Source organism: Peromyscus maniculatus, chromosome 20 (assembly GCF_049852395.1).
Source record: "Peromyscus maniculatus bairdii isolate BWxNUB_F1_BW_parent chromosome 20, HU_Pman_BW_mat_3.1, whole genome shotgun sequence".
In the NCBI taxonomy this organism is placed as follows: Eukaryota; Metazoa; Chordata; class Mammalia; order Rodentia; family Cricetidae; genus Peromyscus; species Peromyscus maniculatus.
The window spans coordinates 65,293,288-65,317,367 of record NC_134871.1 but is presented as its reverse complement, the minus strand read 5'-3'; the positions used below and the strand labels follow the sequence as shown (position 1 = coordinate 65,317,367).

At 44.7% G+C, this 24,080-nt stretch overlaps 1 protein-coding gene and 1 long non-coding RNA gene across 3 annotated transcripts in view; both read right to left on the bottom strand.

The window, feature by feature from the left end:
- The window catches only part of Ano6 (anoctamin 6), a 199,320-nt gene that overhangs the window by 162,488 nt on the left and 12,752 nt on the right, over positions 1-24,080 (bottom strand). The gene's annotated exons all lie outside the window — the stretch shown is intronic.
- On the bottom strand, positions 18,297-24,071 carry LOC143269811 (uncharacterized). Its single transcript, XR_013046566.1, has 2 exons — positions 23,570-24,071; positions 18,297-18,588 (listed from the first exon to the last, which is right to left on the bottom strand). It is a non-coding gene; the product is annotated as an uncharacterized LOC143269811 (long non-coding RNA).

The window sequence follows — 24,080 nt, the reverse complement described above, 5'->3', positions numbered from 1 at the left end:
GTAGGGAGCTACATGATGAGGAAAATCATTAAAACTACATTTATTTTCCTCAGATGTGATGTCCTTCTCAAAAGATGCACCTTCTATCTGCTATAGGGAAATATTCCGATATTATGTGAGTAACAAGCTAAGTAAAATGTAAATTTATGCCAGGACTGATGATGTATGCCTACAATTCCAGCATGCAATAGGCTGAAGGGAAAGAATTGGGAGTCCAGGACCAACTTTGGCTATAGAGGGAAATGGACTCAAAAAACAAATAAGAAGAAAATTTTAAAACAAGCAAGAAAATAATCTTTTAATTCTGTGGCCTCAACTTCTATATCTCATAGTTGGATTCCAACAGTGAAATCAGCCTAGAAAGCTTTGGGAGCAGGCAAGGTCACAAAGCTACTGTTAGGCTCTTATATCTCATGATATGCAGGGCAGGACATCCACAGGGGTCAGACCTCCCACAGCTGAAAGCAGAATATTTCCATGTAGAAGGCCAGGATCCATCCCGATTATTGGTGCCCTTACTATAGGGACTGCTAAACAGTCTTTATTTTACTTCAAAACCAAAATGTTGACAGACATTAGAGACCATCAAAATTTTCTTTCTCTGAATAGTCTTATTCCATCCGATGGCAATGTGATACACGGGCAGCTTAACAAAGGTGATACCAAACAGCCAGAATTACAAACTGCTCCCTGCCCACATGTGAGGGGTGGGTGTGCAGCCTGAAAATAAACGGACACAATAGGCCCTTATTAAAACAATGTTATGGTCACATTCTACATCCAGAATAGGCAAAAAAAAAAAAAAAAAAAAAAAAAAAAAAAAAAACCCTCAATGGTAATTTTGCTCCTCAAGGAAGTTGAAAAACAAAGATATTAACACCCAAAATGAGGGGGGAAACCATGACATTTTCCTGCTCTGTGACGGTTTCCACAAATTCCAAAAGACGATTAAGTGAGGAAGTAAAAGTCATAGCCTGGGCCGGGCGGTGGTGGCGCACGCCTTTAATCCCAGCACTCGGGAGGCAGAGCCAGGTGGATCTCTGTGAGTTCAACACCAGCCTGGGCTACCAAGTGAGTCCCAGGAAAGGCGCAAAGCTACACAGAGAAACCCTGTCTCGAAAAACAAAAAACAAAAAATAACAACAACAACAACAAAAAAAGTCATAGCCTGACTAATTTTGTTCCTCAGAGCCAGTATTTACTCATATATCTATTTTTAAGTATGCCAATAACTAAATCGCTCTATGCAAAATACAATAAAGTACAAAAACTAAAACAGATGCCTGCTATGATTGACATCTACAACATCCCCCACAGAGGGACACTGTGGTTGTGAGACATCAGGGGTAGGATGATGGAGGCAGGCGTCTAGGAGCAAACCCTTGAAGCTTATTTCCACCTCTGTTCCAGCCGCGGTCTCTATTTCTTGTCTGTGTCATGTGATCATTTGCTAGTATCTGCTCCTGTGGTCAAAGACAGAGCCACCCCTGCCTGCTACATGGCCTCACTTCCAGAACTGAAAGCTGTCTGAAATTGTGAGCCAAGAGAAACCTTTCACCCCTTGGCTTATCTGTCAGGTGTTTTGGTCATGCACCAACCCCAAAGCATCTCATTTCATGCTAGCCTTCCACATCCGTACTGTTAGCTCTGAACCGCAGCAAAACGTGAGAACTGTTTGGTTCAAGAGAAGAGTAAATTACCCCCCACCCCCACAAATTCCAATAGTTATGGGCCCTGGGCAACGAAACTCCTCCACAGTGCAATGTGAGAGTCAACGAACACTGACGGCCACCCATATGGGCCCTGCCTAAGAGGCAATGGCAATTCTTCACAAAAATGGTTGTTTAAAGAGCTCACTTAAACTCTGAAAAATGACCGGGTGGTGGTGGTGGTGGCGGCGGCGGTGGTGGCAGTGGCGGTGCACACCTTTAATCCCAGTACTTGGGAGGCAGAGCCGGGCAGATCTCTGTGAGTTCGAGGCCAGCCTGGTCTATAGAGCGAGATCTGGGAAAGGCGCAAAGCTACACAGAGAAACCCTGTCTCGTAAAACCAAAAAAAAAAAAAAAAAAAAAAACCCTCTGAAAAATACAATTATACTGATAATATTCTGGTAACTATGAATTATCTGCATAAACAATTCCTTAAACCCTTTACCCTGTTTCCTGTTATATTCAGAGTAAATCTAGGTCTCCAGGAAAAATTAATTCAAAGCATTTCATTTAACTTCAAAATTATGGAAACAGAAGTAGAAGACATAAACTTCCATCCGCTTTCAAGCCACTGAATTCTCTCAACGGTCTTTCTGTGTTCGTCTACACGCTGCAAATGACAAAGTTGGTAAATGTCCTGTGTCTTCACCCCAGGGAGGCCCTTGCTTTTTGTCTGTTTGTTTGTTTCTTTGTGATAGGGTCTCTCTATGTAGTACTGGCTATTCTGGGACTTGCGGTGTAGACCAAGTCCACCTGAAACTAACTCAAAGATCCCCCTGCCTCTGCCTCTCAAGTGCTGGGATCAAAGGTGTGCACCATATACCCAGCCCCAAGGGAGGCCCACAGAAAGTTCTCCAAACTCTGCTTTTCAAGATCACAATGTATTTTGTTTTGTTTCATTTGAGGCAGTATCTCGAGGAACTTCGGCTGGCCTCAAACTCACTGGGTAGCTAAGGATGAACTTGAACACCTCTCCCTCTTCCCCCCACCTCCTAAGTATAGAAGTGACAGGCCTGCACCACGTGTTCAGCAATAAGTGTTCATGCTCCTAAAGCAACAAAATTTCAAAGCGTAGGTGGTGACTGAAGGCCTCTAAGAGACAGTCTGAATAAAATACAAGTTTAAAACACTATGGAAAATCAAAAACGGCAGGAGAATGGGCAAGAAGGAATGGAGAACAGAGTATTAATTTTGTTCATTTGCGTGCTCTCTCAAAGTACACACATGGTAATGACCAATCCGGCAAGACCCACCCATTAGAGTGATACTGGCACCAAAGATATAGGTGAAACCAACCACCTTCGAATTGGATTTAAGGCCTTGTAGACAGGAGGAAACCCATGTCTGGCACTGTAAATTTGGCCAAGAACCCATGGCTGAAGAGCTCATAGGCCCCAGGAGTGTAGCTACTATTATTACTTGGCTAAATGGGCATAGTATCAAACTCTAAATACCTATCTCCCTACCCATACATTACTACAACTTGGAAGGTAGAGACAGAAAGGTCAGGAGTTCAAGGCCATGCTCAGCTATATAGTAAGTTCAAAACCAGCCTGAACTACATGAGACCCTGCCTTAAAAAGAGAGAGGGCTGGAAAGATAGCTCAGCATTTAAGAATGCTTACTGCTCTTGCAGAGAACCCGAGTCTAGTTCCCAGCACATACATCAGGCAGCAGCTCACAACCCTGTGACTACAGCTCCAGGGGATCCGACAACTTTTTCTGGCATCCAAGGATGGCCACTCACAGGTGGTCGGTCCTCCCTCCCTCCCTCCCTCCCTCTCTCTCTCTCTCTCTCTCTCTCTCTCTCTCTCTCTCTCTCTCACACACACACACACACACACACACACACACACACACACACACCCCACAGGGGCAGGGGTGGATAAAAATATAAATCTTTGAAAAGAAGGAGGCTGAAATACTTTAGAACGGGAACTATGTGCCCTGCCGACAGATCAGTTCTTGTAAACACTGATTTCCAACTGTTCCACATCACATTCAGGAGTGAGAAGAGTTCTCATGCTCTCAAAGGAATTTTCTGAATTTGCAAACCTTTATTGGTTGTGGAATATTTAATAGACCAAAATCAAAAAGACAGATTGTAATCTAAAGAAATAAATATCTCAGAAGAATTACTCAAAACAAGACAGAGTACAACCTAAAACTATCTCTGAATATTTCATGAGTGTGACAGGATGGAGAAATGCCCTGTGGGGTAGGACTATCTTAATAAAACAATGTGGTTTTTTTTAATTATGCATATTGGGGTTCTGCTTCTTTGAAATGGAAACAGAGTTTGATTCAAACCACATTATTTTATTTACCAGGCCTTCCAGGCTTAAGACATACAGCCATTGGGATGATTCTCTACATTGGCCCGCAATTAAGTCGTTCGAAGCAGGCTGATGTCTACACTGTCATTTTATGTTCCCCCAAAGTCCTACATGGTGCCACTAGCAGATATGAAGATGAGCTTTAGAGGAGGCGAGGACCTGGGAGGCGTGACATGCTACATCAAGGCTGCCATTCAACTTGAGGAATGGCTACCATCTGACGGGGGAACAGCTTTGACTCCAGCAACACATGTGCCCCCAATAGGCTCTGGGGGGTGGGCACAGTGTGACCTAGAGCGAATTCTAAGATTGACTCAATGGCATTCTGCCATAACAGTGTATCTCGACCCTGTGTTTGGATCTTCCTCCACAATCCTTCGGGTCTATTAACTCCAAACTCCTGCTTTAATTTTGTTTTTCTAAAAAGTTCTTGTTTTCACAGGTTCTTTTTCCTAGCTCATATAGTCTCTATAGACACAGAAGAAACAGCAGTCTAACTGCCTACATAAGTTTCCCAACGAAGTAACAAGACCGTGTTAGAAGTAACAGGGTAATTCTGCACCTCAGTTCGCTTGTCCATCCAACCGATACCCTCCCAACTTGATACATCTGTCCTAAGTAGACACGTGTGCCCTAACTGAGCCATAGAGACACAAAATGAAGCCAGCTCCATCATAAATGAACATCAGGAAAAGGATGACCTCATAACAGGATTTACCCATGGTTGGGTTTTTCCTCTTGTTAATTCATTACGCTATTCCATTTGTCTTCCGCCCAGGGGGAGTTTAGCAGGAATTTTCAAGCCATTAATAAAATTAAATAGAAATGAGATAATATACATTTAAAAATAAGATTTAAGCTGGGCATGCTGGCCTGTAATCCTAGCACTTGAAAAGGTACAGCAGAAGGATCAGGAATTTAAGGTCAGTCTACAATACATAGGAAGTTTGAGGCCAGATTGGGCTACATGAGACTGTGTCCCAAACAAAATGTAATAAAAATGACTAAGATGCCAGGATATTAGCTAATCAAGTAGCTATACTGCTTCTATTTGTTTATGCTTATATCTGTAACTAGATGGTATAGACATACTGTATCCTTCCGAGCTTCACATCATGAAATCCCAGCTGTCAATTTGATGGGCCTCTGGGAGGTAACTAGGGTCAGATGACGTCACGAAGGTGAGGCTCACCGTGGGATTAATGCTCTCACTCTTCTAAAAAGAGACAGGGGTGGGCACTGCAAGCCAAACAGAGAGCTCATGGCAGGCACTGAGTACGCTGCCCCCTCCACTTACATTCCCAGCCTTTTTAACACAGGCACGGAACACAAGCTTCAGTCTCGGGCTAAAGGACCTCCTTATAAAGACGGGACGGAACCAGGTGACGTCATCTAGTCTACAGTCGGACCAACCACTGCCTTGTCTACTTTCAGACACTCGTAAGGAAACAAGTCTATATTTGGTGATCATTAAGTGCATAATTAACTCACAAGAAGCGCCTCCCCAAATCCAACAGGACTGCCTGTATATCCACCTCCACATGATCACAGGCCACTGCTCAGCTTCCTCTTCTCAGGCCCCAGGACCTCAGCCTACTGCTCTGTCCTCCCTGTGGCAATGCTTATTTGGACTTGAATTCTCAAATATAGAAATATTTCAAGCACTCTTATTGACCCAGGTTAAAAAAATCCTGAAGAACTCAAAAAGGGATTAGGCTGGGAAAGTGTGAGCAAACCAAAAACCACAAAACAAACTTCCCCTGGGTTTCAGTCCCTCGCTGCTTTCAAAGAAGGCTGCTGGTGAATGGTCCTGATCAGAATCACTTACTGCAGAAGGTAAATGAATATATTCATTTTAATTCATTTCTACCATAACATTAAGAACAGTGAGCCCCAGTATTAACTGAATGAAGTCACCAGAGGAATAAAAATCAATTAAAGATGTACTGTGTGCTTACACACAGACAGACTTCGCAATTCAGTGTTTTAAGCTAATTTCCCTCTTGGTATTTCCAGACCCTAATTCAGTAACACAAGTAATGCTTATTAGTAATATTAATGCACCATATGTTATCACTGTCAACTTAATAATCTTGGGCTTTTCTTTTTTTCTTTTTTTTCTTACTAAAATGTCAATCTAACTTCTGGAGTCCCACCCAAGAGAATCTATGCAAAATTGTAATTAACAGATTCATTCTATAGGCAGAGTAATTAGCTGTGAGCCCATTCAATGAATGTCTATAATGAAGCTATTTTATATATTACAATAGTTTCATTTGAAGTCATGAGATTTACATTATCAGGCCAATAGAAACAGCTGCTGGCCCCAGGGTCTATGGCCATGGACATCCATTAGCTCATTTTATCTTCAAAAATGAGAAAAAGAAAAATCTCTGAAAAGTCAACAGCTTACTACGGCTGCAAAGTCACTATGTAACAGAGTCATTTTGCAATTCAGGGATTCCAGCATGAGAAAAGCCTCCTAATGAGTCGTTCCCACTGCTTTGGACTAGACAGAAATCTAAAACACATTTGCCAGGAAGACAATGAAAAAGCAGATTAATGCTAGGAGGGTATTTTCTATAAAAGAAGCCACTGACAATAACTCAAGGAGGAAGGAGGGGGAAAAATCAATTTAAACTTTGTTTTTAACATGATAAATCAATAAAAAATGTTATGCTTCTGATTTTTATATTAAAAACTAAACAGTATATTAAATTTTATGTCAGTACATTGAAATAGTTGATGACTTCACTACAAGATACTACAAAGGTTCAAAGGAAATATTCTCATTTCCAATGCCCCTTATGCAGCTGAAGTAATACTTCTAATGGAATGTAGGAATAATGAGAGACACTTGCCCACAAAGGTGGTCTCAAGTGTGATCCCACAAGGGCCACTTGAAGGGCTCCTAAGGACAGAAGCTACCAAAACTCTTTCTTTTTCTTTTTTCTTTCCTCGTTTTTTATTAGTTCTCCAAGAATTTCATACCCTTTATTTTGATCATAATCATGCCACACTCTTTCCAGCTCCTTCCCCCCATTTCTTACCCAACTTTACATCCTCCTTTTTTGTTGTTGTTGTTGTTAACCTGCCAAGGACATTGTTTGCTGCCCATATACCCTTAGATGTGTGACCTTCAAAAGAGGGTGGTCTACCCACCAGGAGCTACACCCTTAAAAAAAAAAAAACTAACTCTTCCTCTCCCAGCAACTATCAATTGCCCTTATCTGATGTCCACACACACCCTTGCCCTGCATGCTGGAATTTTATCTGGCCTAAGCCTACACAGGTCTTGCGCAGGCTGTCTCAGGGGCTGTAGATTTCCTATGTGCAACTGCCTACTGTGTCCAGAAAACACTGTTACACTGTGGTCATCCACCACCTCCCTCTCTTACACTCTTTCTGCCCCCTTCTTCCAGAATGATCCCTTAGGAAGAGGGGGTGTGATACAGATGTCCCATGTAGAACTACCATTCCACAGCCTCTTCCTCTCGATACCCTGGCCAGTGGTGAGTCTCTATGTTAATCTCTATCTACTGCAAATAGAAACTTGACAGAACTCAGAATCACTGGCAACAGTCTTGATGAAGGGTTGTCTCCATTGAGATGGCCTGTAGGCATGTCTGTGGGAGACTGTCTTAACTGATATGAGAAGACCTAGCCCACCATGGGCAGCACCATTCTCTAGGTAAGAGGTCCTGAACTATCAGAACAGAGAAATCAAGCTGAACACATATAAATGCAAGCATTCATTTCTCTCTGTTCTTGACTGTGGATGTGACATGACGAGCTACTTGAAGTTCCTGCCTTGACTTCCCCACCATGATGGACTAAAGCCTAGAATTCTATCTGAAATAAACTCCTTGCTCTGCCACCACTAAGTTGCTTTGGGTCACGGTATTTTATCACAGCAGCAGAAACAAAAGTAGAGAGGAAGGACTCTTCTCTGTCCATTTAGAACTTTGTATGTAAAAGTTCAAGTTCATGAACTTAGTAAAATAAATGACACGTCACACACATACTAGCTCTAACAGAAGTCTGACAATGAACCCTAAAGTTTACTTATTCACAAAATTTATCACTTTCTTAATTAAAAACTGGCCCAGCAGCACCCCCCACCCACCCGAACACACACACACACACACACACACACACACACACACACACACACACACACACAAAATCAACCATGTATCCATGTATGTCTCAGTTCTATCCAACAGTCAGAGGATGTTGCCTGTGCACGCACCCACACATAGCTAATTTCCTCTCCTAAAACAAACAAGACCTTTCTGCCCTTCACACAAACTTCCACTCATACCCAAATCCACTCACCATCCCCGTCAGAATCCAGGCAGGGCAGAGGAAACCATCCACAAGGAACAAGGCTTGCCCCAAGGATGGATCGGGGTAAAAAAAAACCAGGAAGATGCAGGAGGAAAGCCACCGGGAAGAACAGTCGCCCCAAAACCGGGGAGACAATCGGACACACTCGCTAAGGAATGGCATCAACCTCCACGAGGGTAAGAAAAAGTCAAGAGTCCTTCACAATTTTTGGGTTCCAAGTCGTTTACTAAATGATGGTGGTTTTGGACTAGAGGACTTTTCCCGAAGACTGAGAAAATGTCCACTTTTCACAGTATAAAATGCAAAGGAGGAGAGCTTTGTCAGTGGCAGGCGCGGGATTAAGGCACCCGCAGCACACCCCACCAGCATGTCTTCCTCGTGTTGCTCAGAATCATGCAGCTCAAGGTCGCCAGGTCCTAGGGAGCTGCTTCTCCGCGGACCTGTTTGCTGCCAGAGGCACCTTTCTTCCTTTCTTCCTTTCTTCCTTTCTTTCTTTTTCTTTTGATTTTCTGAGACAGCGTTTCTCTGTGTAGCTTTGGAGCCTGTCCTGGAACTCAATCTGTAGCCCAGGCTGGCCTCAAACTCACAGAGATTCGCCTGGCTCTGCCTCCTAAGTGCTGGGATTAAAGGCGTGCGCCACCAACGCCTGGCCCAGAGGCACATTTCTACTATGCCCAGGAGGTATGTGGCTTCCCCACATCCTAGTAAGCACCGGGTCTCTTTCAGGCGGCAAGCTGAGGCGCAGCGTCTCTCTCATACTCTTTTCACCGTCTCACACGAAACAGCCAGAGCCTGACTGAGGAAGGGCAATGAAAACACAATGGCAATCTGGTAGCGATCTGGCCCCAAGATTTCGGAACCACGGGTGTAGAAGGTAAAGAGGGGACCTGCGATACAGCATAAACTATTAAATCCAATAAGGGGCACTGAGACAGGCTGGCCCCTATCTGGTCTGCTTCAAGCAGGAGGCAAGAAGCATCACACTGGACAAGGATTCCAGGCAAGAAGGCAATTAGAAGACACCAACAAGAGCCAGACAGAACCAGTGGACCTAAGCCGAGGAAAAAACACTTCCAAGGAAGGAGTATGGACACATGGGGGCATGTGCTGGGAGGCAGGCAATATTACCAGAACTGTGTCAACTCAGGGTTATTGCTGGGCTAATAGTAAGTCCTGAGCCCTTCAAGGCTTCTCACATAAAGCCAGAACTGGTTCCTCAGACTGGGGTGTGGCCCCGCTAGGAAGTGGGAGCCAAGAGCTAGCTCTAGGTGGAGTGTGTGTGGATGGGGGTAACCGTTTGATTCAGACAGCTCCTAGCCCTCTCTGTAACTCAGGCAGCAAATGACTAAGAGTGTAAACCAGACTCAAGAAATCACATGAGTCACACTTCAGGGAAACCGGCATGGGTGCCAAATAACTTCTCTGAGAACTGGGAACACATGGGCTTGGACAAATATTGTGGAATCTAATATCTGGGGCCAACACTGAATGCTGCTCCTTCCCTTTGCATGGGCCAGTTTTAGTTTTGGGTTCTTGGAGCAGTTCGGTTACCAAATGAGGCTAAGAATATCCATCTAAAATATGCCTCCGTCAAGAAACAACAATAAGTGCTGACCTTTCGGAAAAATTAATGATTATACTTGGCATTCTTGTGCAGAAGGAACAAACCTGCACGCCCTTCTCGATGGAGTGTTAGCACACATGAGCACCAGCAGCATGCTCACTCAGGGATAGCATGCAAAACGACTTTGAGTTTGGATTCTGAGAGCAAAGCAATTAAAATCTGAGTCTCCATATAATGAGCCATGAGTTCATTCCTTTTCCTACATCCCCCTCCCCAACAACTTAGTTAGTAACTTCCTATTATAGGTGAAGGCATTGTGTGAGCTAATGATGAGATTACAAAAATAACCAAGCCCCCAAATGCCTGACTTTAAATAGAGTGAAAAAGAGTAATGTTAGGTAGCACTTTAAGATTTAACCCAAAATGTCTTTTCCAGATGTCCTTGTAGTTCAAATACACTGGACTAACAAGAATAGATAACCACACACAGATGCATCTCCCAAAAATACCATTCAATGTGAAAAAGGCCAGACATGAAAAATTATTATACTGCACTCGGTTCCATTTACGTGAAATCCAACAGCTGGCAAACTTGGTTTGCAGGAGAGGTCATTAAAACGCTCCCCTGGACTGAGGAGAGAAGCTAAGTAAAAGGGAGGAAGGGGTGTTGGAAACGGCCTACGCCTGCTTGTGGGTGCTAGGTACACCCAGGATTGAATCTGCCAAGCTGAACGGTTAACAGTGCATATCACTAGAGATGAAGTGAACTTTACAAATATAACCCAAAGCATCACTGGAGCCAGGCTCACGGTCAGACAAAAGCATGTCAGAAGGCTGCATCAGTACCTCGCACGCTTTCTCAACTTCACCTATAAGAAGATTCCCGTTTGGGAAGGACCACGTGCAATGGATATAAACGTAAACTGAGGTGTCGTTCTAGTATGAACAATCCTAATACTGGAAAAGAAGGGATTTTTTTTTTTTTTTTTTTTTTTTTTTTTTTTTTTTTTTTTTTTTTTTTGGTTTTTCGAGACAGGGTTTCTCTGTGTAGCTTTGCGCCTTTCCTGGAACTCGCTTTGGAGACCAGGCTGGCCTCGAACTCACAGAGATCCTCCTGCCTCTGCCTCCCGAGTGCTGGGATTAAAGGCGTGAGCCACCACTGCCCGGCGGGATTTTTTTTTAATAGCAAATGAAAAAGAGCTTTTGGCTCATGCCCTCCTGGCCCATGAACTGAGCAGAAAACAAGCCTTGCTTTTGTCCTTCCCTATTATTCTAGATGCTGTGACCACTCACAGGGAAGGGATTCTACAGAGAGATTACCCAGCCGGGGTTTTAGGAGGGAGACGCTGGAGAAGAGCATCACAGTCACCTGTGGGGTTTTCCCCCCTCACAGGACCTGATTCATGCTCCTGATTCATGGGCTTGGTCGTGACTCCCGGGAAAGTCAGTCCCCCCTCCTCCTCCCAACTGAAGTGACTCACTCCGCTCAGCAAACACAGCAGGAAAAGAGAACGTGGTCCTGGCTGAGAATCCAGAAGGTGTATTCTCCTCTAGGCCCCCATGCCTTTGAGGTCAAGAGAGGAACAGACTGGGTGCAGGGGATGGCTGTACCCACTGTCTCTCCTCTTTTTTTGATAACTCAGGAGAACTAACAGAACTGATGGCATCTACGGTCTCCACATCCTCTCCTTTAAAACTTACAGAAGGGCCGGGCAGTGGTGGCGCACGCCTTTAATCCCAGCACTCGAGAGGCAGAGGCAGGCGGATCTCTGTGAGTTCGAGGCCAGCCTGGGCTACCAAGTGAGCTCCAGGAAAGGCGCAAAGCTACGCAGAGAAACCCTGTCTCGAAAAACCAAAAAAATAAAAAAATAAATAAATAAATAAATAAAAATAAATAAAAAAAATAAAACTTACAGAAGGGAGAGGATTGTGCTAAGTTGAACTGCAAAGCCATTGGGAAGGGGTCTGACCAAGTTTTGTTGCCTCTAACCCAGTGCGGCTGTTGCAGCCAACACACAAAGGAATAGTGGGACTTAGGACTGTGAGCAACAGTACTCTTCAAGGTGCATTAAAAGCCACAGAAATCGATAGAAGCAAAGCCTGTGCCTGGCCAATTCCCCAGGACAACTGGAATTGGAAGCCTGAAAGCACACGCAGGGTTTCACACACATTCGCCAAATGTACATCTGAGCCTTCTCCCAGCCCTGCTTTTCAAAGATGCTCCGCTAAGATCACGTTATTTTTAGCATCATGAAAATAACAGCTGCACTGCCAGCCAGCCATCCCCCGGTGAAAGCTCCTCCCCTGGCTAGAGGTGGGCACACCCAAGATCTCTCACTCTGCTATCCCGGTTTGCTCTCCCTTTACAACCTTTAAATATAACTTGCTGAACTCAGTTGATAGGTCTGCATTAGCCTGCCAGGAGGTCCATGTGCTGAGGGTAGGGGCCATTTATCCTATCTACCGCTCACTCCCTAGTTGCCAAGCACCACACCTAGCACCCAGAAGGCACTGAGTGGACTTGAGGTGAATGAGCAGAATTGGATGTATCACATCTAGACTACAAACTCCACTGAAGGTGGAACCATCGCTATGTGCTTCTGTATCCTCAGACCTTACACAGCAGATGGCCTAGAGGAGGTCTTTAGTAAACATTTACCGAATTAATACGAACAGAAAGGTGAGACCATTCTTGTGTGCTGGCGTAAATGAAATCTCTATGCATATGGATATTAAAACAAAAAACAAAACAAACAAACAAAAAACCACAGGTCTAGTTTGCAAACAGGGCTCACTGCTAGCAATCCAGTCAGAGTTCAAAGAAACTTTTCTGGTCAAATTAAGTTAGTCAACACTATCTATGATTGAACTCTTCAAAATAAGTACATGAAGTATGAAATGAGCCAGAAGCCACAGCTTAGGCCACTGGAACGCCCAGGAAAACCATGATTACCCGATCGCTGCAAAGCCTTTGGTGTTTGCTTACCCTGAGCATGATGAAAGGCTTGTCTGCAAATGTTCGCGTCTCCTCTATGATTTGTAGGCTGCAATGAGCCTGTTATAGATAGAGCCTGCACCCAGTGGTCACTAAACACCATTTACATTTAAATGGAGGCAGGAAACGTGAGAAGCCCTCGTGGCAGAGGCTGGACTCCAAGCCCTGTGACTGAAGGATAGAAATTAGGCTCGCTTACAGTGGAAGTCCCTTATGCTGGAAGGCGCTTACACTGGAAGAAGGCGGAAATGTAAAGCAGTCTTAACTCCCCTCTTCCTTCCACTTTGCTCTCCCTCACCCCAAGAGGATGCAATGCATTTGCTTTCCTCAGCCTGGTGTTTCTGATGGGGTGGCCTGCAGTCCAGCTCCAACAAATGGATACAAACCAAATTGCCCCCAGCTTCTCAGCACACAAAATGAGAAAGCATTGTCTCTTATACTTAGCCTGTAAATGACGTAGAGATTTCACTCTTGCTATCATTAAATTCCAAAGAATTAAAACTACAAGGGCAATTATATATATATATATATATATATATAGTGTATTCGTGCCTTTTACTTTATCGATTTCCTTTGCGCTTACTTGTGTCTTTTAACTGCTTTTGTTTAACTTTTAAGCTTTACTATTTATTTACTATTTACTATTAGAATAAGTAAAAATTGATGGGAACCTCACCTCCCAACTTGGTGCAACTATGCCGGCAGCTCACCCACCGTGTGTGTCTGTGATGCCCTTATCCTTGGTCAGAGACACCTCATGCAGTGGGCAAGAGCCAATGCAGATGCTTAACTGGTCCAAGTGCTGAGAACAAGTGACTGTAGTATTCAGCCCTAGATGGAATATCTACCACAATGTCCCTACCCTAGGCTCAGCAAGCATCAAGGAAGAATGGACGTAAGGAATGTAGCCCGGAGGTGAGGAAGTAGGGAGAAAAGTTGTGAATGCCAGTCATTACAGGTGGGGACTTACAGTTATGGTCACCTGCATAAGACCTAAGGATCAAGTCAGACAAAATTCTAGCATGGACCATGAGAGGCTCCCAAGGCCCAAGCTAGGGGAAGGAAAAGTCATTTTTCTTTGGGAGTGTAGTTGACCATACTCCAGTGGAAGACCTAATACCTGTATCTATTCAGGCAGCACTAATTGGACTCGGCATGTTAATTAATGGAGGGGTAGGGAGGGTCATATGGAACGAAACCTTAGTTGAGAGGGGGACATATTGGATGGTCCCAGAGGAATTTGGAGGGGTAAGTGTGGGGTAAGTATGATCAGAATACATTTTATACTTCATTATGGTCTTATTTCTTATACATTTTTAGAATAAAGGCTATCAAAGTACCATCTATCATAATGACCCTTTACACTAGATCCTCATATCTTTCTTACTAAAATCGTATCAAGGTGATACAACCTTGTTATGAAATGCATCTACTACTGTAAACTCTTACCTGCTTTTGAACACCCCAATCACTTACACTTCTTCCTATTTTAGTTGTTTCATAATGACTGTGATGGACTGGCCGATAGGCCAAGAACCATCCATTGTGTTGTAGTAATCCTGTAACTGGCATGCCAAGGGCCAGTCACTCTCCAAGAGGTCTAGCTTTCCAGTCAGCTGCCAGCTCTTTAGCAGTCGGTATCTTCATCTTATTTACCCATCAGAAACTATCATCAGGCACCATGCTGCCCACTAGGGACCACAGTCCTCAGGATAGTAAAGTAAGAAATATAAAATACAAAGTGACGATGGGATGTGGAAGTAGAAATCACTGGCTTAGGGAAAAGGTGAAACTTCTACAGAACAACCAAGAGGTAATCCTGGGTTCAGACTTAGCTAAAAACAGCTACACAAACGATTGGCAACATCAGTTTGCAATTGTGGAGGGCTTAGTTCAGCAGGCATCGCAATCCTGCAAAGTATGTAAAAGTTTCAAATGATGTCATTCATTTGATAGTCCCACACCCTGCATGTCATGTGTTCTAATGTTCGCCCCATTTTACAGAGGAAGGTCACGTCGATCACTCAAGGTCACAGAGCTGGTCAACGTCTGGACCAGATTGTGAACTTGCATGTTCTCCGTCTCTGTGTTGCGCCAGGCAAAGGCATCTGAAGAAGTATGGAGGCAGACGATAGAAGACTCTGAGAAAACTGATGAGCACCTGAGAAGGCCAGGCAGCCAACACGAGATGAATAAAGCAAACCGAACAACAACAACCCAGGAACTACGTCCACATCACAGGCAGCCAAAGTCCAGACCCTAGGCCAGCACAGGGCTACTGGTCTGCATTATAGCTAGCCAAAGCATGGCAGGACACCAGTCCACACCACCGGCCAAATGAAAGTGATGTTATCACTAAGAGATGGCAGATACAATCTTTCCACACAGGGGAGAGTCATCCTTTCCTCCCCATCTACAGAGTAAGGCCCTGTAGGCTAATTCAGGGTTTCATCCTCAATTCCAGCCCTGGCTGACCTGGTCCACACTTTCCAGGGTTCGGAAGGAAGGATGACTCCTCCAGTACGTGGCCTGGTCCCTCTTCCTCTCCAGATCCATATCAATTCCCAAGGCAACCCTATAGCCCTGGAAGTCTCTACAGAGAGGAGAATGTCGTTGAGGAGGTCAAGACCCAGACCACCTTGAATTCTATATGACATTCAGGGACAAGGAGAGTGAAACGGATGCTCTCTGCATACACAGAGGTAGAAGACTCCAAGGTTGAGGGAGTGGAAAGCTGGAGTGTTCTAAACCCATCCCTCCTCTCAGAAGGTTCCTGACTGGCTGCCCTCTGTTGGCTAGTGAACGTGATGCTGTATTTCTCACATTGACAGTGGGGATCACAAAGAGTTCTGACCACTAAGAATCTCACCAGTTCTCATGCTCGGCTCCTTCTCTTATCATGTTCCAAGAGCTAGTTTATAATGAAAGCTAGTCGCTGTCTTAGTTAGGGTCCTATTGCTGAGAAGAGACACCAAGAGACCATGGCTACTTTTATAAAAAAAAAAAAACATTTAACTGGGGACTGGCTTACAGGTTCAGAGGTTTTTAGTCCATTATCGTCGTGGCAGGAAGCATGGTGGCATGCTGCAGGCAGACACAATGCTGGAGAAGGAGTTCTACACACAGATCCTCAGACAACAGGAAGAGAGAGTGAGCCACTGGGCCTGGCTTGAGCTTCTGAAACCTCAGAGCCCGCCCCACAGTGACACACGTCCTCCAACAAGACCACACCTCCTAACAGTGCCACTCCCTCTGGGTCTATGGGGGCCAATTACATTCCAACCACTACAGTCACCTACTTGAATGTCTCCTTCCTCACTTGCTATGCAGATACACACTTCCTCGGGAAACTCTCTGCCAGCCACTGGGGGATGATATGTGCCACAGACTGATGGAGCTATAACGTCCACATTTCATCAGCCACGTATTAAGGAGCCTACTCCGCAGTAACCCCTTACAGCCTTTAGTTAAGATTCCCTAAGAAGAATTACTGTTGAAATATGCTTCCTAGTATTTGGAAAACATTATCAGCCTGTGAAACTACATAGGAAAAAAACCCAGTAATTACCTCTGCAGAAACTGTCGGGTATTATTCCTTAATTCTTACCTTTAAACACACAGGGTTGCAGACTAGCCACTGTCATGACTGCCCTCAGCCAGCCAATCACTGAGCTCCTGGGTACATAACAAGATAAAATAGAGACAGGCAGCTGTGGTTCAGAGGAAAGTCTAGTGGTGTCAGAGGTTAGGAGTAGCAGCTCCCATGACTGCCTCAAAAAAAGAAAGAAAAAAAAAAAAAAGAATTGACTACATTAGTGACACTGTGGCTAGAGACTGTAGCCTTGCTGAGCAGCATGGTGCCTGATGCATAGTTTCTGAGAAGTGGGTGAGTAAATAAGAGAGAGAATAGTACTGATTACTGAAGAGCAGGGGTGTGTGTGTGTGTGTGTTATGTCCTCTTCCCTTCCCAGTATTGATTACTGAAGAGCAGGTGTGTGTGTGTGTGTGTGTGTGTGTGTGTGTGTGTGTGTGTGTGTGTGTGTCCTCTTCCTAGTACTGATTACTGAAGAGCAGGTGTGTGTGAGTGTGCGTGTGTACGCATGTGTGTGCATGTGTGTGGCCTCATCCCAGCTCTAAACTTGTCATCCTACATCCTCCCATCCACCTCATAGGGCTGAAGGGACAGGCTTTGACAGGTGAGAAGCTGGCCTCAGGTGACAGGCTCTAGGTGAATCCCACCAGGTGCTAGCTGACACAAACTCACATGTCACTCAAGACTGTTTCCTGCCTTCCAGTTCATAAGGAGGGCAGCAAGTGTCTTTACAGGCGCCCTCTTCTTCCATAAAGTTTCCTTCTACCCTCTTTAAGAATTGCCTTGCTGGGCGGTGGTGGTGCACGCCTTTAATCCCAGCACTCGGGAGGCAGAGCCAGGCGGATCTCTGTGAGTTCGAGGCCAGCCTGGGCTACCAAGTGAGTCCCAGGAAAGGCGCAAAGCTACACAGAGAAACCCTGTCTCAAAAACCAAAACCAAAACCAAAAAAAAAAAAAAAAAGAATTGCCTTTGCCCCAAAGAAACCAAGAAACTCCTAAAAACTCCTTTTCTTCCTCGTTAAGGAACATCTAAAGCTACTACACTTATACCCATTTCTTTACATATTACTGGGAAATCCTGGCTTTTCTTTTCAGAAAAAGCCAATTGTGTCTTACACAACTGAAACACACAGGACCTGTTTCATAAGTAACAGAAAGAGATAAAATGATTCAAATGAACGCAACTATTTCAAATCATTATGCAAATGAGAGCAAAACCTTAAAAGCAATAAGGCGCTAATGTGTTTAAAATTAGGTACTACTGTTTTTCTCTTTAGAATGATTTTTCTCAAAAAAAAACAGTACAAATAAGAAAACAAAATGTTTAAGATCGTGTCTATGTAATGATGCCACAAGAAAAACTCAGCCGTCATTCTGAGTGTGCAAAGCCAGGCATGTATTCTTTCAAACATCTAGCTACGATGTCTGGAGAGATCATAAAATTTCAATTATGTAAACAGAACCTTGGTTTCTACAAAACAAACTTTATAAATAAGCCTTTAATTTGCATACGTGTACTTTGTAAAAGAACACCAATTCATATGACTTTGACCCAAGGGTAAAGTTCCATCAAAGTTAAAAGAAATATTACAGGAAAAAGAAAAAGAAAAAAGAAAGAAACTTTAAAAGATCAATACCTTTTCCCCCCAAATCTTAATTGTTTGTATTTTAAAATAATGTGGCAAATTGTAGAGTTCTGATATCCTAAAATAAAAGTTCTGATATCCTAAATATAAAAGCAACATCTGGACTCCACCAAAGAATACATTTTCCTTTATTTGTGTTTTTGGCTGCTGAATGACTTCCTGCAGCAAGATCCATCAATTGGTATGCAGAAATGTAGCCAGGGCACCCATAAATACCGAGGCAGTGAAAGCTGTCATTAACCCTTCAGTGTGTCTCTGTGCGAGTTCCGCTGCGTCCTTTGGCTGAACGACATCTGCCTTGCTCTCTGGCCCACGCCCCAAATCCTCCACTGCTGACACATTCATCTGATGTTCCTCACACTGGCTGTTTCTCAGGATGGAGGCCGATTAATTTTCGCTGCAAAGCCGGAAAGACAGAGCTAAGCAAAACCAAAAAGGAACCCTTGTAACGCCACAGGCCAGGAGTGACTCAGGGGCAGAGCACCGGCCTGGTGTGCGAGAGGCCTGGACTTCCACAATTACGGCGATACGAGTGTGGCACCCTCACTTGGCTACTTTAAAATCCCACACTTTGGGCCCTAACATTTACGAATCAGTCCAGAAGCACATTTTCTTGGCTGGAGGTAATTAGATGTGCCTCTTTGTTTTCACGCAGTCCCAGGCCTGAACGCACTGCGTCTAAAGTGGATCAGGCAGTTTCAATCATATAGCATGGAAACTAAATCAACCCAATAACAAATGTTTTGCGAAGCACCTACTATGTGAAAGGGCATCATGATGAGTAACATAGAGCGTCCCTCAGTGAGACGACAGCTTTTGGTCAAGACGTACTGCTAATGGGAAATGAAGGGACAGCTACAGGGTAACTTTAACTAAAACCCACTCTTCCCAGTCTACCCTGTTACAAATCCCACCTTCAGAGTTCGGTACCATTCTTTCCCTTAGGCATGCAGTATGCAATTCTTAATGCTGCACTCTCTCCCACAAATGTCAGAATTTAAAACTGTATCTCTAATGGAACTGTCTGTGGGAGAGTTTGATCTAAATTTCTTGCCTTCTACGGGGGGGGGGGGGGGGGGGGAGGAACCAGCAACATATACCACTGTAGGAGCCCTGCCCTCACACAAACTCTTTCAGAGCAGTTTTCTTAGAGCTCTCTTGTCACATGCAGAACAGTGGGTTGCCAAAGAGGAGAGAGACTAGAGGACCTTTCGGAAAGCTGTTATTTGACTTCAACGTTAGAATGTGGATGGCAAGTCATGACTAGGTGTGGAACTAGGTGTGGCACACAAGGCTGAAGGAGAAAATGTCTTTGATCACTGTTTTAAACTCTCATCTTTTTTGTTAAAGAAAATGCACATATATGTATGTATGTATGTATATGCACACACACACACACACATACACACACACATACACACACACATACACACACACACACACACACACACATGCGAATGTCATGTAAGTTGGAGATAGAACTGAGTTCACTTGGGGGTTACATCATTGGGGAATCATATCCCCACCATTTATCTTCTCATCTCTCCCCAGCTGGCTCAGCTGCCCACACCTCTCTACAGCTAGATCAGCAAGGTCCCATGCTTTCTCCTTGGTATCACTTCCGTACCAGGACTTCTCCTGACACACCCCTCGATTACAGAGCTAGTGATAGATTGCTGCAATACGGGGTGCAACAAAGCGGAACCACTGAATGTATGTGCTCTTCAGATAACACAGACGAGAACTCGACACAGCCATAAACCGCTAAGCATTGTGTTAGGTCACTACAGGCGTGAGTCACTCGGTGGCTCATGCCTGTAATCTCAACTCTCAGGAGGCAGAGACAGGAGGATCGGGAGTTCAGAGCCAGCCTCAGCTACATACTGAGTCCAAAGGCAGCCTGGCTGTAACAGGCTGTGTCTCCGAAATAATAAAATAAAAATAAGTAAATAAGCAAATATATATACATATGCATATGTGTATATATGTGTGTGTATATAAATATATATGCTTATTTTTATTTTATTATTTCAGAGACACAGTCTCTTACTATATATGTATATATACAAACATACATATATATATATATATATATATATATATATATATATATTTCATTCATTCTTTCAGTAATTAACTGATTGGCTTCTACCTAAGCCCTGCAATCTTAAAACTCAAAGCCAACTTATATTTTAGAAGAGGGTGAGAAAGAGACATGATTTTAAAAAAAAATGTCTTTATGAATAGAGACAACATTTGAGATAGTTTATATAATCTCTACAAGACTTAAGTGAACTCCACCCAGCACTAAGAAATTTACACTTCAGTGGTAGAGATAACAAAAGCAGAGATAAAGAAACACAGAGACAAACAAAGCCAGGATGAAGGCTGAGTACTTATAACCAAGAAACAGGAGATGGGAGACCGCATGGGGGTCGACGAGGGACGGCGTGTCAGCGATATCTGCAGGAGTTTGCAATAGGCTCGGAATGAGGAAGAGTCGCTGAGAAAGAGAGGCAGGGGGGCTGGAAGCAATGGTCTAAACCACAGCAGCCACGAAAATTAGGACTTAACAGACACCAGCACCCCACCCCACACTGCCCATCCTTCCCATCCCTCAACTCCAGAGGGGCAGTCACACTAAGTACTACAGCTAGAATGGGCTGCTTAGAGACGGCCCTCCTTCCTTAAGCTCAGGACAGAGTCCTTCATATTGAATCACTACAGCCACGTCTACACCCAAATCCTGGGAAGGTTTGCAGGACCCTCTCCATCCTCCTCCGCTTCCCAGCACGCTGCCAGCTGCAGATCTGCTCTCTCCATGACGAGTTCCAGGTGAATCAAGATCTTTCAGATGCTTAGGGAATTCCTCACAGGACAGTCACCCCATGCCCTTCCACCCCAGTGTCTGTGCCCCAGAAACCTCTCCTGCCTTTTCTGCACCTGCATGGGCCAGACTTCCCACAGCTTCGCCACCTCCTCTGCGAAGTGCCCTTCCACAGTTTTGCACACACTTCAATAAAGTCACCCTCTACAAGCATCCTGTTTCAAGGGACCCCATCCTGGGAAAGGGGTGCATCCTGCCCTGATCTAATACATACCCTCCTGTATTTAGCAGAGGAGGGCTGCTCAACTAATGCTGATGAGGCCTAACAGACTAGACCTAGATCTGGGGGTGATTAAACATGAAATGGACCAAGGGAACAGTAGATGTCTTTCTAAGAATGTAGCAGTGGAAGAGAACAGAGTCTGAAGAGGAATGGCCGGACCATTATCTCACACCTCCTCTGTCCACTTCCCAAATGGCACGACAATCCAGGATGAGAAATCACCAAGTCAACTACAGGAGACAGATGGCAAACCTAAAGCTTTCAACCACCTACCATCTAACCTAACTAGGAAGTCAAACCCACCAATCAACTATCCATATCAAACCAATCCATCTGAACCCTGAATTCTTCCTCATAGCTCCCATGTCTGGAACCACTTTCCCTTGGCAGAGTTTGAACCATAGATAATGCAAGAAGATAAAAACTTTTAAAAAACAAACAAAAACAAAAAAAAACCCTACTATACAAACCATTTGGTGAGTGAGAAGCGCTAAAGAGATGCATTCATCGAGAGCTTCTACGTTCTACCACGAAAACTATTGCTATCATTTTAAGGGGCTTGGCGAGGGGGCTGAGTGCCAATGCATGAATGAAGGTCAGATACCGTGTAGAATATTCTCTCCTTCCATCGCGTGGGTCCCGGGGATCGAACTCGGTTCCTCAGGCTCGGTGGCAGATGCCTTTACCCAGTGGTCCATCCCGTCTGTCCTATTTCTATCACTTTTTAAATCAAGAAGAAATGATGCTGAGCCAACTCACTGACTAACTGGAGGTGGGGAAGGACATGTGGAGACGGTCAGGGACAGTCCTCTGCAGCGCCAGGCACTTGCAGTGATAACCGTCTCCACTAGGGCACTTCGGCAACTGCGGCCTAGATGAGATTTCTGCTGAAATGGAGAGGACAAGTTTTGCCCATGGGTTCATTCACCAGCACGCCTTTTATTTCCGGTGGCCATGACGTAAGCCAATGAGACAGACACCATGGGAAGTTTGCCATTTTCAATTCCCCACATGGGACCTCCGTTCTGCAAAAGGAGGTCCACCTGGTACCTAAGTACTGAACAGCTTCAAGATCCACCTGAACTAATGTTTATAAAGCTCTAGAAGGCAGTCTCCCAGAAGGCTTGACTTCATACATGTAGGGGAAACATCTATGATACCATCATCTAGTTAAAATGTTTGAGTTTCATTGCTTGCAATCAGCCTTGGATGACGTCCGGACCTCATGGCAAAGTCATTTTCCTGCTCCGAATTGTTAAAGCCAAGAGAAACTCTCAGAAAACACTAATACCGACTATGCTTTAAACTACTCTACAACTATCGGGGGAGTGAGGCGGACTGAAGAAATGTATCAGTCAAGAGCTTTGACACTACAAGATTCGAGGCAGAGGTTGCAGTTACAATCTTCATCGTCTCCCACAGCTGGAAATTAGCATTACTTTGTAATAGCCTGTACAGCACTGTCAGCCTACCTCGGTAACCCCCAAGAAGGCTTATCATTCTGTCATTATCACTTATATGACATAAACATAAGGCATGGTAAAGCATTTCCTGACACAAAAGTTACTGTACTCCACATTCAAATTATAGTTCAATTAAGAACAACCAAAACTTGGCAGAACCTGCTTAAATACTTGTTGCTTGAAAAAAAAAAAATCGGTTGTCTACTAGCTACACTAAAGTATCAATCTAAATACTGGGGGGTAAGGTAAGAAGAGGCAGAGGTAATTAACTACACCTGCTGTTTTACTTCATGGAACAAACCTGAATCACATGGGTCACTAAAAGCAAAGCCTACTGCCAGGCTCTGAAGACGAACCTATGATACCTAATCATGTAACAGAGGCTAGACCAAATTAGATTTTCTTTCTAAACTGAAATCTGATGGCGCCAAGCAGTTACAGCGATCCTCTTGCTTAGGTCAACTTCTAATTCCGGCTTGATGCTCGCTTGAGTACCTCGCTAGGACAGACATGAATATTTTCCTAAGAAACTGATTGTGTTCATTTGAGTGTAACTTTTTAACGCCGCTCCCATGGATGGTACTCCTACGTAACGGTCACTTACTATTCCAGTCCCACTAAACAGCCGCATCCTACATCTTGTGCCCGGCAGCGGCCAGGTACAGAGCCTTACTTAACATGCACAAGTCTGGTAAATCAGAAACTTGGGCTGAACAGTGTGAGGCGCCAAGGAGGTCAACCTGTGCGCACTTTTCTCTCCTCTTTGAAAAGGAACACTGTCTGCTCTCTCCCCAAAGATGAGTACCTGGCAAATCGCTCTGTCAGAACGAAAGGTCGAGGCTAAGTCTTGGCGTGAGATCCCCAAGTTTGTCCTAGACCCGGGTGTTATCAAATTCCTTTGATTTAAATGATTCGGGGGTAAAATCTGAGAGGAAGGAAACGCCACACCCAGCTCCTAAATTTACTTTGTCAAGTGTTTGGAGGCCGTGGGGAGGAACAGTTTGACATCCAGGAGGCCTGGTGGAAATGAGCCACCGTCCTCCGCCCGGCGTCGCCCCGCGTCCCTGCCCCGCGCTCGCCGCTCCAGCCCTTTTGTTTGCGTCACTGCGGGCCGATGCCGGGCTGCGGGCGGGACCGGCGTGCGGTGTAGCCTGCGGCCTCCGCGGAACCGGATCAGGTGTGTCGTGAACCCGGGAGCAGGGACCCCGAAACACCGCCCCGTAGCGGGCACAGGAAAAGCCCTGAAGTTGCTTCTGAGCCGCGGCTTCCGAGCAGAGGCGTCCGCCCCGGATCCCCGCGCCCCGGCCCCGGGCACT